The sequence below is a fragment of the Chiloscyllium plagiosum genome, unplaced genomic scaffold (genome assembly GCF_037043375.1).
Source record: "Chiloscyllium plagiosum isolate Xiang-an unplaced genomic scaffold, Cpla_swu_hap1 HiC_scaffold_1, whole genome shotgun sequence".
In the NCBI taxonomy this organism is placed as follows: Eukaryota; Metazoa; Chordata; class Chondrichthyes; order Orectolobiformes; family Hemiscylliidae; genus Chiloscyllium; species Chiloscyllium plagiosum.
Window position 1 is genome coordinate 30,451,915 of NW_028270139.1, and position 13,090 is coordinate 30,465,004.

Genomic DNA, 13,090 nt, shown 5'->3' on the forward strand with positions numbered 1-13,090 from the left:
GTGATGGCAGACATTTAAGTGGATAGTTCCTAACTCTTAAAGATACATTTCATTGAGAAAGAATAAAAATACTACAAAATGATGCGTCAAGAAAGTTAATTAGTCAATAATATGTTGAGTAAGGAAGTTAAGGATCATATTTAATTGGTAGTAAATGAGAGATTGGCAAACTATAAAACTAGTAAAGGATGACAAAAGAAAGAACGACAGAAAGTGGAGTATGAGAGAAAACTCACAAGAAATATTTGATAAAAATGGTAAAAGATTCCATAAATACTTCACAAGGAAAATAGTGACTACGGTGAATGTTGATTCTTTAATGAGTGTGATTAGATAATTTAAAATCAAAACAATAGAGACTATGAACAAATATTTTGTATCTGTTTCACAGTATAAAGAATAAAAGGCACTCCCAAAATAATAGAAAATGAAACGGCAAACGGGAGGAATGTAAAGCAATCATGACATCATGATTGTGGTAAAATATGGACTATTAGTTGTCCATTTCCATCATCTGGTTTTAATAATAGACTTTCATTGACTTGAATCGTTTTAAGGAAAGACATTGTTAAATAAATGGGGATAAGGAAAACTATCTGAACTAAAATTGACCTGTTATGAAAACAGATTGAAACTAATCAGGTGTGAAGAAAGTCATATGTGCTATTTATATTTTATGTCTGTGTGGTACATTTTACATATTAAAGATGGATTTTGAGCAGCAGAACTGGAACACGGTCTCTTTTTGCTCTCACTTAGGAGGGACAAAGCAACTACTGACAACAAAATGTGATAACTATCTGAATACTGAGATCTCAATGATATTACTCCAGGGCACCATTATCAATAATGGTTTCAGGCTAACACCTTACACCTTCAGGACAACTTCTTGATATAGAAAGTCATCTTAGTTTAAACTGTCACAAGCAAAGCATCACAAAGATCAGTTTTGTACTCAACTATTTACAAACTATAAGGGACAATGAATTACAAAAAGTCAGCTTGCAGTCACATCAAGTAAATAGGAAGACAAATTGAATGTTTGTCTGTATTGCAAAGAAAATGGATTATATTAGTGATGCCATTACCACAGCTGCACAGACACTGGTGTGATCAAGCTTAGATTCTGTGGACAGTTTTGGTTTCCATATTTAAGGAGAGATATACTTGCATTGGAGGCAGTTCAGTGAAAGTTAACTGCTTGATTTCTGGGAAGAAGGAGTTGACTTACGAAGACAAATTGAGCAGGTTAGGCCTCTATTCTTTGAAGGTTAAAAGAATGTGAGATAATCTTAGTGTAACATATAGGCTTTAAAGGCGATTTGACAGGTTAAATGCTGTGATGATGTTTCCCAAGATCATGATAGACTTCTCAGAGAAATCTAGAATTGTGTGTTTGGAATTCTTTTCCATAGAGAGCGAAGGAGGCTGGATCATTGAATATCTTCAAGACTGAGTTAGACAGATACTTGACTGAAAATGGTGTCAAGAAAGGACAGCAGGAAAGTGGAATTAAAAATAATTAATACTTAAAACACTTCATTGAGAGGTCAATGCACTTTATTTGCAATGTCTGTCAATAATGGTTTCAGACTAACACCTTACACCTTCAGGACAAGTGAGTTTAATGAGATTGGGTGACAAACAAGAGAGTCAAGGTCATAACATCAACAGCTTACACTCCATGCCAGATATCAAGACGATTGTGTGCTGGGAGTTGAGAAGGAGCTTAAAGCAGGAACATACTACCATTCTCAATACCTGCAGCATCATTGATGCCACAGACCCCACTGCAGCTGCTCTCATGAGGGCTCACGAGATGCTGGTGTCCTCGACCATCTCCAACCTGTTCTGCTTGCTTCGACTATGCACTACCTTGTCCTGTGAGAGAGAAAAGAGAGAAGAATGTCAGTTCTTCTTATGGACGGTCTTTGGGAAATAGCCAGCTGAATTTCTGAGCTATGTGGAGGCAGAGAGAGCTGGGTTTGAGCCTTTGTCAGTAGAATATCTAGTTATAAGATATCACTTTTGAATATCAGGCAGTGCTAGTAGATCATAGATGAGATGTGATACATTGAGCTGTGTGAGGGGCTAATGGTATAAGGAGTAGGAGATGTCATATGACTTTGAGTACCTATATGAGATCCATAGACCTTTTGTGGCAGTGCTACACAGTCGATGGTCTCAGATTTCAGGAGTTGACTGGCCATGTCACCTGCTTCCTCTCCTCTCCATTCTGAGCTTGATCCTTTGGGTTTCTAGCATCCCAGTGGGATTGTGACATTTCTTCGCTTGCTTACCTGCAACATTAATGCCTCCATTGCCAAATCCATTACTATGGGTCCCTTTGTCCAGATGTTTACTTTCCAAATGTTTACGTTTCAACAACTTCTTTGAGTAATTTCCCTTTAAGATACATTCTGCCTTTTATAGTCACATGTAGATTGTGCCACATGGTCTATAAACAGTGCACCTGGTTATTTTCCAAGTTCATTAGCAATATTCAGGACCAGCTATGGAGGCACACTAGCCACAATCATGCACATGTTGTCCAGCTCGATTGCAATAGGCACAGATAAGCTAGGAGTTGTGACCCTCATAGTCAAAAAATTGCTATCCAATTCCTCACGCGGTGAACAAAACCTGTTCATTTGCAAATCATTTCTTTGCAGCATTGTGGGAGCTGTTTTATGTCACATTCAGGCCACTAGATGGAGAATTATTTGGAAACAGGATATTCCAACTCATAGGGACAAGAAAGAAATGGCATCATTCAACTCATCTGATTCAAATGACACTAGTTGGCAGCCTTCGATAAAGTTGTATTACAGCAGCGAAATAATTTGTGAGTCAGGTCATCTCACTCTCTGAGCTGGGGAGACCATGTGATAGTAAGTTGGTCATGATTGACAGTATAAAATGAAGGATGGGAGGAAACAACATTTAGGAAAGCACTGATGTTGCACATTTCAAAAGGGGCTGAGCTTTTGTGCTTGTCAAAATAATAAGCGTCACTATTAGGAAAGTGAATATTTGACATTTCTCACACTTCTCCTTGGCATCAAACACTTCTGAGTAAGGTATGGCATGAATTGGAAGAAAGTTAAAGCTCCACCTACTTTGTTCCAAAAGAACACCCCAAGGTGACTTTTCTATTCTTAAACATTATCTATCCTTCTAGCTTTCCACTGTCACAGTCTCATCCAATGGAAACACAGATTGGAGTACTTGGTAGGGAGGTCAATGCATATTATTTCAGTGTCCCTAACTTTCTGGTTAAGTTGGGCAGCTATGAGTCAGGCATATGGCTACCTCATCCGATTCTTCATGTCAGGACCAGTCTTCATCTTTAACATTGTCAATAACATTGAATTCAAGAGATTAAAGACTTCTTACTTGATTATTTTCACAGACAATTTCTGACTTTTGATCTTACATTCAGCCACTAGAATTGCACAGTAATAATTAATGATTTAAATCATAATTGAATACCTTGATAAGATGCATTAAGAATCTGAATTATAATTTATTCTTCTTTCTTCATGTCTGATCATAACAAGTTTCAATGAATTCCCAGCTGTACGTGTATGTAGAATAGCTGCTAGAATGTTATGAAAAAAACATTTAAAACATAACAAAATAATAATAAAAAGATGATAAGTTTGCTAAAGGGTACTTTTGCATAATAAATTTACAAAAGTATCTGCTGCTATAGGAATTTAACGCCTTAAAGAACAAGTTGCTCTACTAAATGAGCTAATATTATAGAATTCCTGTTCACTAACACAGTAAGGTTTAACCTATAATTCATTTTAAATGTATGTGCCACTTCATAGGCATTTGTTATTGCTTATGTATTAATACTATCAAAATGCCTTCAAAGGTTAATTTAATGATTGTGGAAGTTATAGATTTGACCTTTTAACATCCCTGTTTACAATTTAATTGAATTGCCATTTGCTTCCACTTTCTTTCATGTTTGATTAACTTTGGTTTGGCTGGCAATAAAGGGGCTGTAATTCCGAATGGTGTTTCAAAGTGCAATTTTGTAAAAGCTCAATGTTGTGGAAGCAGGCCACTTGGCCTATTGAGTCTACACTGACCCTCTGAACAGGATCTCACCAAGACCCCATAATCCTGCATTTCCCATGGCTAACCCACTTAGCCTGCACATCCCTGGTCACTGCTGCCTCACAGCGTCAGGAACCCGGGTTCAATTCCAGCCTCAGGCAAGTATCTGTGTGGAGTTTGCATGTTCTCCAGTGTCTGTGTGAGTTTGTTCTGGGTGCTCTGGTTTCCTCCTACAATCCAAAGATGTACACGTTAGGTGAATTGGCCATGCTAAATTGCCGGTAGTGTTCAGGGATGTCTAGATTAAGTGTATTAATTAGGAGTAAATGTAGTGTAAAGGGAATAGGTCTGGGCGGGTTACTCTTCAGAAGGTCAGTGTGGACTTGTTGGGCCAAGTGGTCTGTTTCAACATGGGAATTCTATGATACTGTGGTCAATTTAGCATGGCTAATGCACCTAACCTGCACATCTTTGGAGGAAACTGAAACCTATGCAGACATGGGGAGAATGTGCAAACTCCACACAGACAGTTGCCTGGGGGTGGAATCAAACCCGGGTCTCTGACATTGTGAGGCAGCGGGGCGAACCAATGAGCCATCATGTTGCTCCCCCCTGTTCTTCCAGAGCTTTTCATCATTTTGAATACCTGACTTAGTAGTGCTTCACAGATGCAATTTTCGCCCATGATTTTTTTTTAGATTAGATTAGATTACTTACAGTGTGGAAACAGGCCCTTCGGCCCAACAAGTCCACACCGACCCGCCGAAGCGCAACCCACCCATACCCCTACCCCTACCCCTTTAACCTAACACTACGGGCAATTTAGCATGGCCAATTCACCTGACCCGCACATCTTTGGACTGTGGGAGGAAACCGGAGCACCCGGAGGAAACCCACGCAGACACGGGGAGAATGTGCAAACTCCACACAGTCAGTCGCCTGAGTCGGGAATTGAACCCGGGTCTACAGGCGCTGTGAGGCAGCAGTGCTAACCACTGGGCCACCGTGCCGCCCATGTCTTTCATAGACATAGATTTCTATGTCTTCAATGTATATTTAGTAAATTAAATGCGAAACCTGTTACCTGATGCAGACAATTGACTGGTTGGTGCACTTCCTCCATGTCAGCAGTCTAAATGCAATCTCTTACCATTGCATGACAAACTTTAGCCTCAACACGCTAACCAGAAATGTATGCAAAAAGACAGATTTAGCATTCAGAGTTCTGCACATTTTTATGTTTCTCAGGTATATCAAGATTATAAAACATTAAAATTCTGACTAGATATTGATTTAAATCATGATGTTAAGCTTGGAGTATGAGACACTAAATTAAGCATTCCAACCAAGTCTATGCACCTACTGAAGCATTACATTTAAGCAACATCTGTAGCACCAAATTTCAATAATTCTTAGTCAGAACTTATGCTTTAGTACATGCCTTTCATAGTCTTGCAAAGCGACTGATACATGCTCAGCAGCAGGAAAGACACAACCCTTTCCCCATCACCAGCTCTATTTATAGGCATTATCAATCACTTACACGTTAGTTACTAGTTCACTTCTTGTTAGAATTCTAGATGTAGTCAATGTTTACAATAAAAATATAAAAATATACAAAAATAAAAGTATAACAACATGGGAGCAGAAGTTGACCTGCTTTGTCATTCTCGATCGTGGTTGATCATCTACATCAACGTAATTTTTTTGTTTTATCCTCAGATCCTTGATGTTATCAGTTGGTAGAAATCTATCAATCTCTGTCTTGAACTTGCTTAATAAATGAGCTTCCACAACTCTCTAAGGAGAGAATTCCAAAGATTCACCCAAGTGAAGTGGTTTTTCCACATTTAAGTCCTAAATGGCTCGCATTTTATTCTGAGATTGTATCACTGTTGACAGATTCACAGCTATGAAAACATTCTTTCTCCATTTAATCTTTCTTTCCCTTATATGCTTCTGTAAGCTTTCATGAAGTTGTCTCTCATTCCCCTAAACTTGAGAGAATATAGACTTAGTCTCCTCAATCTCCCCTCAGGGCAGCACTGCAGCTAAGTGGTTCACCTTGCAGCTCCAGAGACCCTGGTTCAATGCTACCCTTGGCGACTGTCCATTTGGTGTTTGCATGTTCTCCTCATGTCTATGCAGGTTTCCTCTGGATGCTCTGGTTTCCTCCCACAGTTCAAAGCTGTGAGTTGGCCATGCTAAATTGCCCATAGTGTCCAGGGATGTGCAGGCCAAGTGGATTAGTCATGGGAAATGCAGGGTTGTAGGGATGGGGAGGGATGCCCTTTGGAGAGTTGGACTTGATAGGTAGAATGGCTTGTTTCCACACTGTAGAGATCTATGATAATGCTATCAGGAATCAATCTGGTTAACCTTTGTTGCAAGTATATCATTCCTTTAGTAAGACAACCAGAAAAATGTAGACATTTCTTCAGGAGCAGCAATCCAGTGTTCTTTACAATGAAAGTCTTTGCTCCTCTTACAATAAAAACTCACATTCTATTTGTCTTCTGAATTACTCACTGCATCTGTATGCAAGCTTTCAGTGACTTAAGAACAAGAACATCCAAGTCCCTATGGACATTATCACCTTCCAACCTATCTAATCCCTCTACACCTCCATGCGCCATGACCAGGGCCTCCAAGCCCTCCGTTTCTTCCTCTCCCGACATCCCCAACAGTACCCTTCCACTGATACTCTCATTCGTTTGGCTGAACTGGTCCTCACCCTTAACAATTTCTACTTTGAATCCTCCCACTTCCTCCAGACCAAAGGGGTAGCCATGGGCACCCGTATGGGCCCCAGCTATGCCTGTCTCTTTGTCGGCTACATAGAACAGTCCATCTTCCGTAGTTACACCAGAAACCACTCCCCATCTCTTCCTCCGCTAAATTGATGACTGCATCAGCACCACCTCGTGCTCCTGCGAGGAGGTTGAGCAGTTCATCAACTTCACCAACACATTCCACCCTGACCATAAATTCACCTGGACCATCTCTGACACCTCCCTCCCCTTCCTGGACCTCTCTATCTCCAACAATGACGACCGACTTGACACTGACATTTTTTACAAACCCATCAACTCCCACAGCTACCTGGATTACACCACTTTCCATCCTACCTCCTGCAAAAATGTTATCCCGTATTCCCAATTCCTCCACCTCCGCCGTATCTGCTCCCAGGAGGACTAGTTCCACCACAGAACACACCAGATGGCCTCCTTCTTTAGAGACCACAATTTCCCTTCCCACATGGTTGAAGATGCTCTCCAATGCATCTCATCCACATCCTGCACCTCCACCCTCAAACCCCACCCCTCCAACCGTAACAAGGACAGAACCCCCCGGTCGTCACCTTCCACCCTACCAACCTTCGCATAAACCACATCATCCACCGACATTTCCGCCACCTCCAAATGGACCCCAGCACCAAGGATATATTTCCCTTCCCACCCCTTTCCACTTTTCACAAAGACTGTTCCCTCCGTGACTACCTGGTCAGGTCCACGCCCCCCAACAACACACCCTCCCCTCCTGGCACCTTCCCCTGCCACTGTCGGAATTGCAAAACCTGCGCCCACACCTCCTCCCTCACCTCCATCCAAGACCCCAAAGGAGCCTTCTACATCCATCAAAGTTTCACCTGCACATTCACCAATGTCATTTATTGTATCCGTTGCTCCCGATACGGTCTCCTCTACATTGGTGAGACTGGACGCCTTCTCGCAGAACGCTTTAGGGAATATCTCCAGGACACCCGCATCAATCAACCCCACCGCCCTGTGGCCCAACATTTCAACTCCCCCTCCCACTCTGCCGAGGACATGCAGGTCCTGGGCCTCCTCCACTGCCACTCCCTCACCACCTGACGCCTGGAGGAGGAATACCTCATCTTCCGTCTCGGAACACTTCAACCCTAGGGCATCAATGTGGACTTCACCAGTTTCCTCAATTCTCCTCCCCCCAGCTTACCCCAGTTCCAACCTTCCAGCTCAGCGCTGCCCTCATGACCTACCCTACCTGCCAATCTCCCTTCCCACCTATCCACTCCACCCTCTCCTCTGACCTATCACCTTCATCCCCATCCTCATTCACCTACTGTACTCTTTGCTACCTTCTCCCCAGCCCCACCCCCCTCCCATTTATCTCTCCACCCTGGAAGCTCCCTTCCTTCAGTCCTGATGAAGGGCTTTTGCCCAAAACGTTGATTATCCTACTCCTCGGATGCTGCCTGACCTGCTGTGCTTTTCCAACACCACTCTAATCTAGACTCTGATTTCCAACATCAGCAGTCCTCACTTTTGCCCAATTCCTTAGCTTGTCTATGTTCCCATGAAGCCTTTTTACATCATATCATAACTCACATTCCCACCAAATTTTGTATCATCTATAAACTTAAAAGTATTAAAATTGGCCAGCACATCCAAATCATGGATATAGAACTGTGTGAACTCAGGGACTCCAAGACCGATCCTTGCAGAATCCCTGGGTTCACAGCCTGTCAAGTTGAGATTGACCTATTTGACCTTACAGTCTGCTTTCTGCCTGTTAAGCAACCCTCAATCCATACTAACATACTACCTCCAATCCCATGTGCTTTAATTTTGTGTCCGAATGTCTTGTGTGGGCTATATTAAAAGCCCTCAAAGTCCAATTGCAGTTCTTTCATTCATCTTCCTTATTGATGCTGCTAGTATAAAAAAAAACTCTACAGGTGTTACTACGCCCAACACTCAATTACCATCAGCTCAGTGATTTTTCTTCACAACTGACAGCTTTCCACCAAAATCAACATTTTGGGCAAAAGCCCTTCACCAGGACGTTTCTTGATGAAGGGCTTTTGCCCGAAACGTCGATTTTCCTGCTCCTCTGATGCTGCCTGACCTGCTATGCTTTTCCAGCACCACTCTGATCTAAACTCTGGTCTCCAGCATCTGCAATCTTCACTTTTGCCTAGCTTTCCACCAAAGGCTTGCTTTGGATAAGGACACAGATGGCTTTCTGGTGAACAACTCAGCTCTACCAGGTTTGCCAAACATGACTTCAAATTACAGAAATCTGACATCAGGCAGTAGTTTGATGGAAGCTGAAGGATTTTTTGCTGACTTTAAGGCTTCTACACATTTGCATTACTCACGACCATCAATGCACTAGGAGACAGTCCCCATGACATACAGTATGACTGGAAGTGAACAGTGGCTTTGCAGATCAGAACAATGAAGAGGATGTAGAAGGAGGGAGAGAAAGGTTCTCAGCAGGAGACTGTATTCAGTCAGAGTTTTGAAGAAGCAGTTCTCCTTCATGAAGCTAAGAGGAATAATAGGCAGAATCTTGATATGAAGTGTGGAAGAGAGTGTAAGGTAGGAGGAAGAGGGGTATCATATGTTTTTCTCAGTTTATTCAACATTTACACTTGAGTAAAACTGCAATGTTTATGGAAAGCTGATCAGGATGTTCTGCCCCCTGCTGACTGCTTTAAGGCATCAATTTCTCCAGAAGTCTGAATTTAATAAAAGTCTGGAATTAAAAAAAGGCTAAAATCCATCCGTTTCAGTAATGTCCTTCTGCCAGATTCAGAAATCTGCCACCCTTACCAGGTCTGAACTATATGCAATTCTAGATCCACAGCAATGTAGTTGACTCTTAACTGCTCTCTGAAATGGCCCAGCAAGCCATTCTGTTCAAGGGCAATTGGGGATGGGCAATAAATACTGGTCTAACCAACAACACCCCATTCCAAAAAAAGGTGGTTGTGGAAGTCAGCTCTTGTAAGCAGCTCAAGAAAACACAAGCGGTTGAATGGTCTGCTGTGCTCTGCCTGGCTATGTACCACTGTCTACTCAATGCTTCATACTCCTGTGACTGTGAGTTAGCATTGTAAGTTTACCACTGCACAGGGTTACCACACTCACGATTGGGGCCATGTATTTCCATCAGATTAATCACATTTAATCAATGTCCATCACTTCATTGCAGTTTTAACTTAACACTCCTTGCACCACAGTTCTCCTGTCTCTCACACATCTTTGTGAGTTCACACTTAAAACGTAAATACTCAATAGCTCACACACGATCCGGTTCACTAATGTCACTTAGGGAAGGAAGTCTGTCATCCTTACCTGATCTGGCTGAAATGTAACACCATACCCACAGCAATGTAGTTGACTCTTAACTGCCTTCTGGCAATAGGGATGGGCAATAAAAGTTGGCCTAGCTAGCAATGCCCACATCATCTGAATGAGTTAAAAAAAAGCTCATTGACCTTTCTTCACAACTAGGAGAACATATACATTTGACAGGCCTCCACTGAAGGTTTGCATGGCACTCGGACACCATCACAAAAGATGGCTGTGTGACTAAGACCCCATAAGCATCTCAGGCAGAAGCATCATATAATGCTTTCAGTGTTTTGGTAATTGTGGGTCTTTGACAACACTGAATTACCTTTCATTCAAAACCTGGTAACAACTAACTTTCCCATACTACATTCTTCTTATGAATAATACACACAGATGATCACAGCTGCGGGGACTGGAATCTTGATCTGTATATAATGCAGGCCGTGAAATCATGTATCCAGGTCAATTCCTAGTGGCAAGATGGCAGCAGCGTAAGATGGCAGCAGTGTAAGATGGCAGCAGTGTAAGATGGCAGCAGTGTAAGATGCTCTGGCCAGAGCTCCACTGTTCTGCCTGTTCTTTTTTCTTCTTTTTTTCCCCCTCAAATGGAGGAACTGGCAAACCCTGGAGGTGAATCCTGGGAGCAGTGGCCAGCGAGGGGAAGCAGCCCTGAAATACCAGGTGAAGAGGCAAGCAAATCCTGGAGAAAACGTGGAGCAGCTGAGAGCTCGTGCGGAGCAGACTAGAGACTTGGAGTGGAACGGGGATGGTTGTTAGACTGGGGCCTGGTGCGGGTGGTCAGATCACGTGTGGTGGCCCCTGCACTCAGCTACGACAATGTAATGCTTATTCAATTTTTTTTAAATCTGACTGTAATGTCAATCCTTTAACTATGTCTTATTTCTAACTTATTCTTTAAATACTATAAAGTAATGCAATTATTTTTCTTTCTTATTCCTCTTTTGTATCTAAGATTGATACCTAAGATGGTGCCACAAGAGGTGACATTGTAAACGTTTCACTGTACTCCTACACTTCTGTACTTGAGTACACATGACAATAAAGGATAATCTACTCTATTAATGCAATTGTCCTTCTATTAGAGAAGAATGCACACGGCCACTGTGAAGATACTTAGACTGGAGGATAATGCCTGACATATGTCATTTGACCTTCATTAAGCAACAGGCACCAATCTGACAAGAGAGCAAGGGGAGTATGACTCTGCGGAAAGGAAGATTAAGTGTCTACAGCATTTAGAGAGAAAGCTCCAATCTGGTACTCCCAATCGTACATCAAACACTGATATCTTAAAAAGAATCTTGGGTAAGGGTAGCAACACGAAACACTAGAAAATCTTTACGTTTTTCTAAGCAGCCTCGAGAAACCACTCCCAGCCTTGAATAAAAGTAAACAGAAAAACAAACCCCAGTGCCAAGGTCCAATTCTACCAGCGCCACGAACCAGAACTCGAAGGGGGAACAGTCACTAGGCTCAGATAATGTACTGTCAGGCCTCATCCTCACCCTTGCACAGACTGGAGTGAAGGACAGAGGGTTGTTCAGGGCTTGAGAAAGATCAACCGAGGAGCTAAAGTTCTTTTTCTTTCAGTCCTGGTTTGGGTGTCAGGTCTGGAGACTGCAGAGAAAAACATAAAGAGTTGTGTCTCTGATGAGCTATCACCCATACCCCAGATTTCCTGCATATGTTGCTGTTGGGTGTGCAGCTGGCAGTAACGGCTTGGAGGTTTCTTCTTTCACTAAATGGCTGTAAGTGATCTAAGCTTCCCTTCAACACAGATATATTTCTGCCACTCTACTGCCGGCTCAGGAATCTGAATTGAAATCCCTACTGTGTGGAACAGGGCCTTCGGCCCAACAAGTCCACACCAACTCTCCGAACAATATCCCACCAAGAACCATTCCCCTACATTTACCCTTGACTCACGTACCTAACCATCTGGAAATAGATATGAAACCAAATGTCAGGCATTCACTGCCCTGCACCACTGCATCAGCCCCAAACCCTATCCCTGCTGCCCAATAAATTCCAATTCTGTGCACATCTTCTCCAGCAGATGGAGAGAAACATTAAGGGACATGAGTATCAGTACATGCCTTGGTGTTAATCCCCAGAGCTGTGGTCATCCAAGTACTTCATTGGTCATAAGAATGTGTTATGGGGATTTATGGAGTTATAGGGTTCTAATTGAAAAATGGAAATGTGTGCTTGATATAGCTGTGAGATGTTCATTCTGAAGCTATCTTTTGTGGTTGTATCCTTATCCCATTCAAAGCTGTGGTGAAAAGCTGTCAGATGTGCACATTTAGAAGGCATGACAAAAGGTTAGTGAGCTAGTGGTGCATGAACTGCTGAGTGTTGTAGTTCTTTAATGTTTTAACTGTGAATTCTGGCAAATGTATGAGAGGCAACACCATTGTGGTGGAGAAGGACAAAGAAGTAACTGTAAAGGTGTGACAGGTATTGATTACACATGAGGCTTCTGGTGGAGTTGACTGGCACCCGATTTTGTGAATCACAATCCAGTGCATTGACAAGCTTACAATGCTATCTCTGAAGGAAATTAAGCATTGAGTAGTCAGTGGTACATACCCTAGCAAGGTTATTATGCACCTTTTTGTGTATGGGAGCTATCCACAGGCACTGACCTCCATAGCCACCTCTGCCATTATTAGTCAGGATAGTCTCTTTTATCATTCCTTGGGAAAAGATCTTCCTTGACACCTTCAGGGTGAACTTCTAAGGAAGTGTCATTAAACAGTGGCACTGTCTTTTACCCAATCCCTGACATTTTAGTTTTTTTTTTATATATTAACTTGTAGGATGAGGGTGTTGCTGGCTTGGTCAGCATTTATTGCCCATCTCCAGAGGGC

The 13,090-nt window shown here is 42.3% G+C and overlaps 1 protein-coding gene and 1 long non-coding RNA gene across 3 annotated transcripts in view; one reads left to right on the forward strand and one right to left on the reverse strand.

The window, feature by feature from the left end:
- The window catches only part of LOC122553132 (synaptopodin-2-like), a 139,740-nt gene that overhangs the window by 65,521 nt on the left and 61,129 nt on the right, over positions 1–13,090 (forward strand). The gene's annotated exons all lie outside the window — the stretch shown is intronic.
- Positions 1,550–11,751, reverse strand: LOC122553152 (uncharacterized). The gene is made up of 3 exons (XR_006312620.2): positions 11,624–11,751; positions 3,493–3,601; positions 1,550–1,881 (listed from the first exon to the last, which is right to left on the reverse strand). It is a non-coding gene; the product is annotated as an uncharacterized LOC122553152 (long non-coding RNA).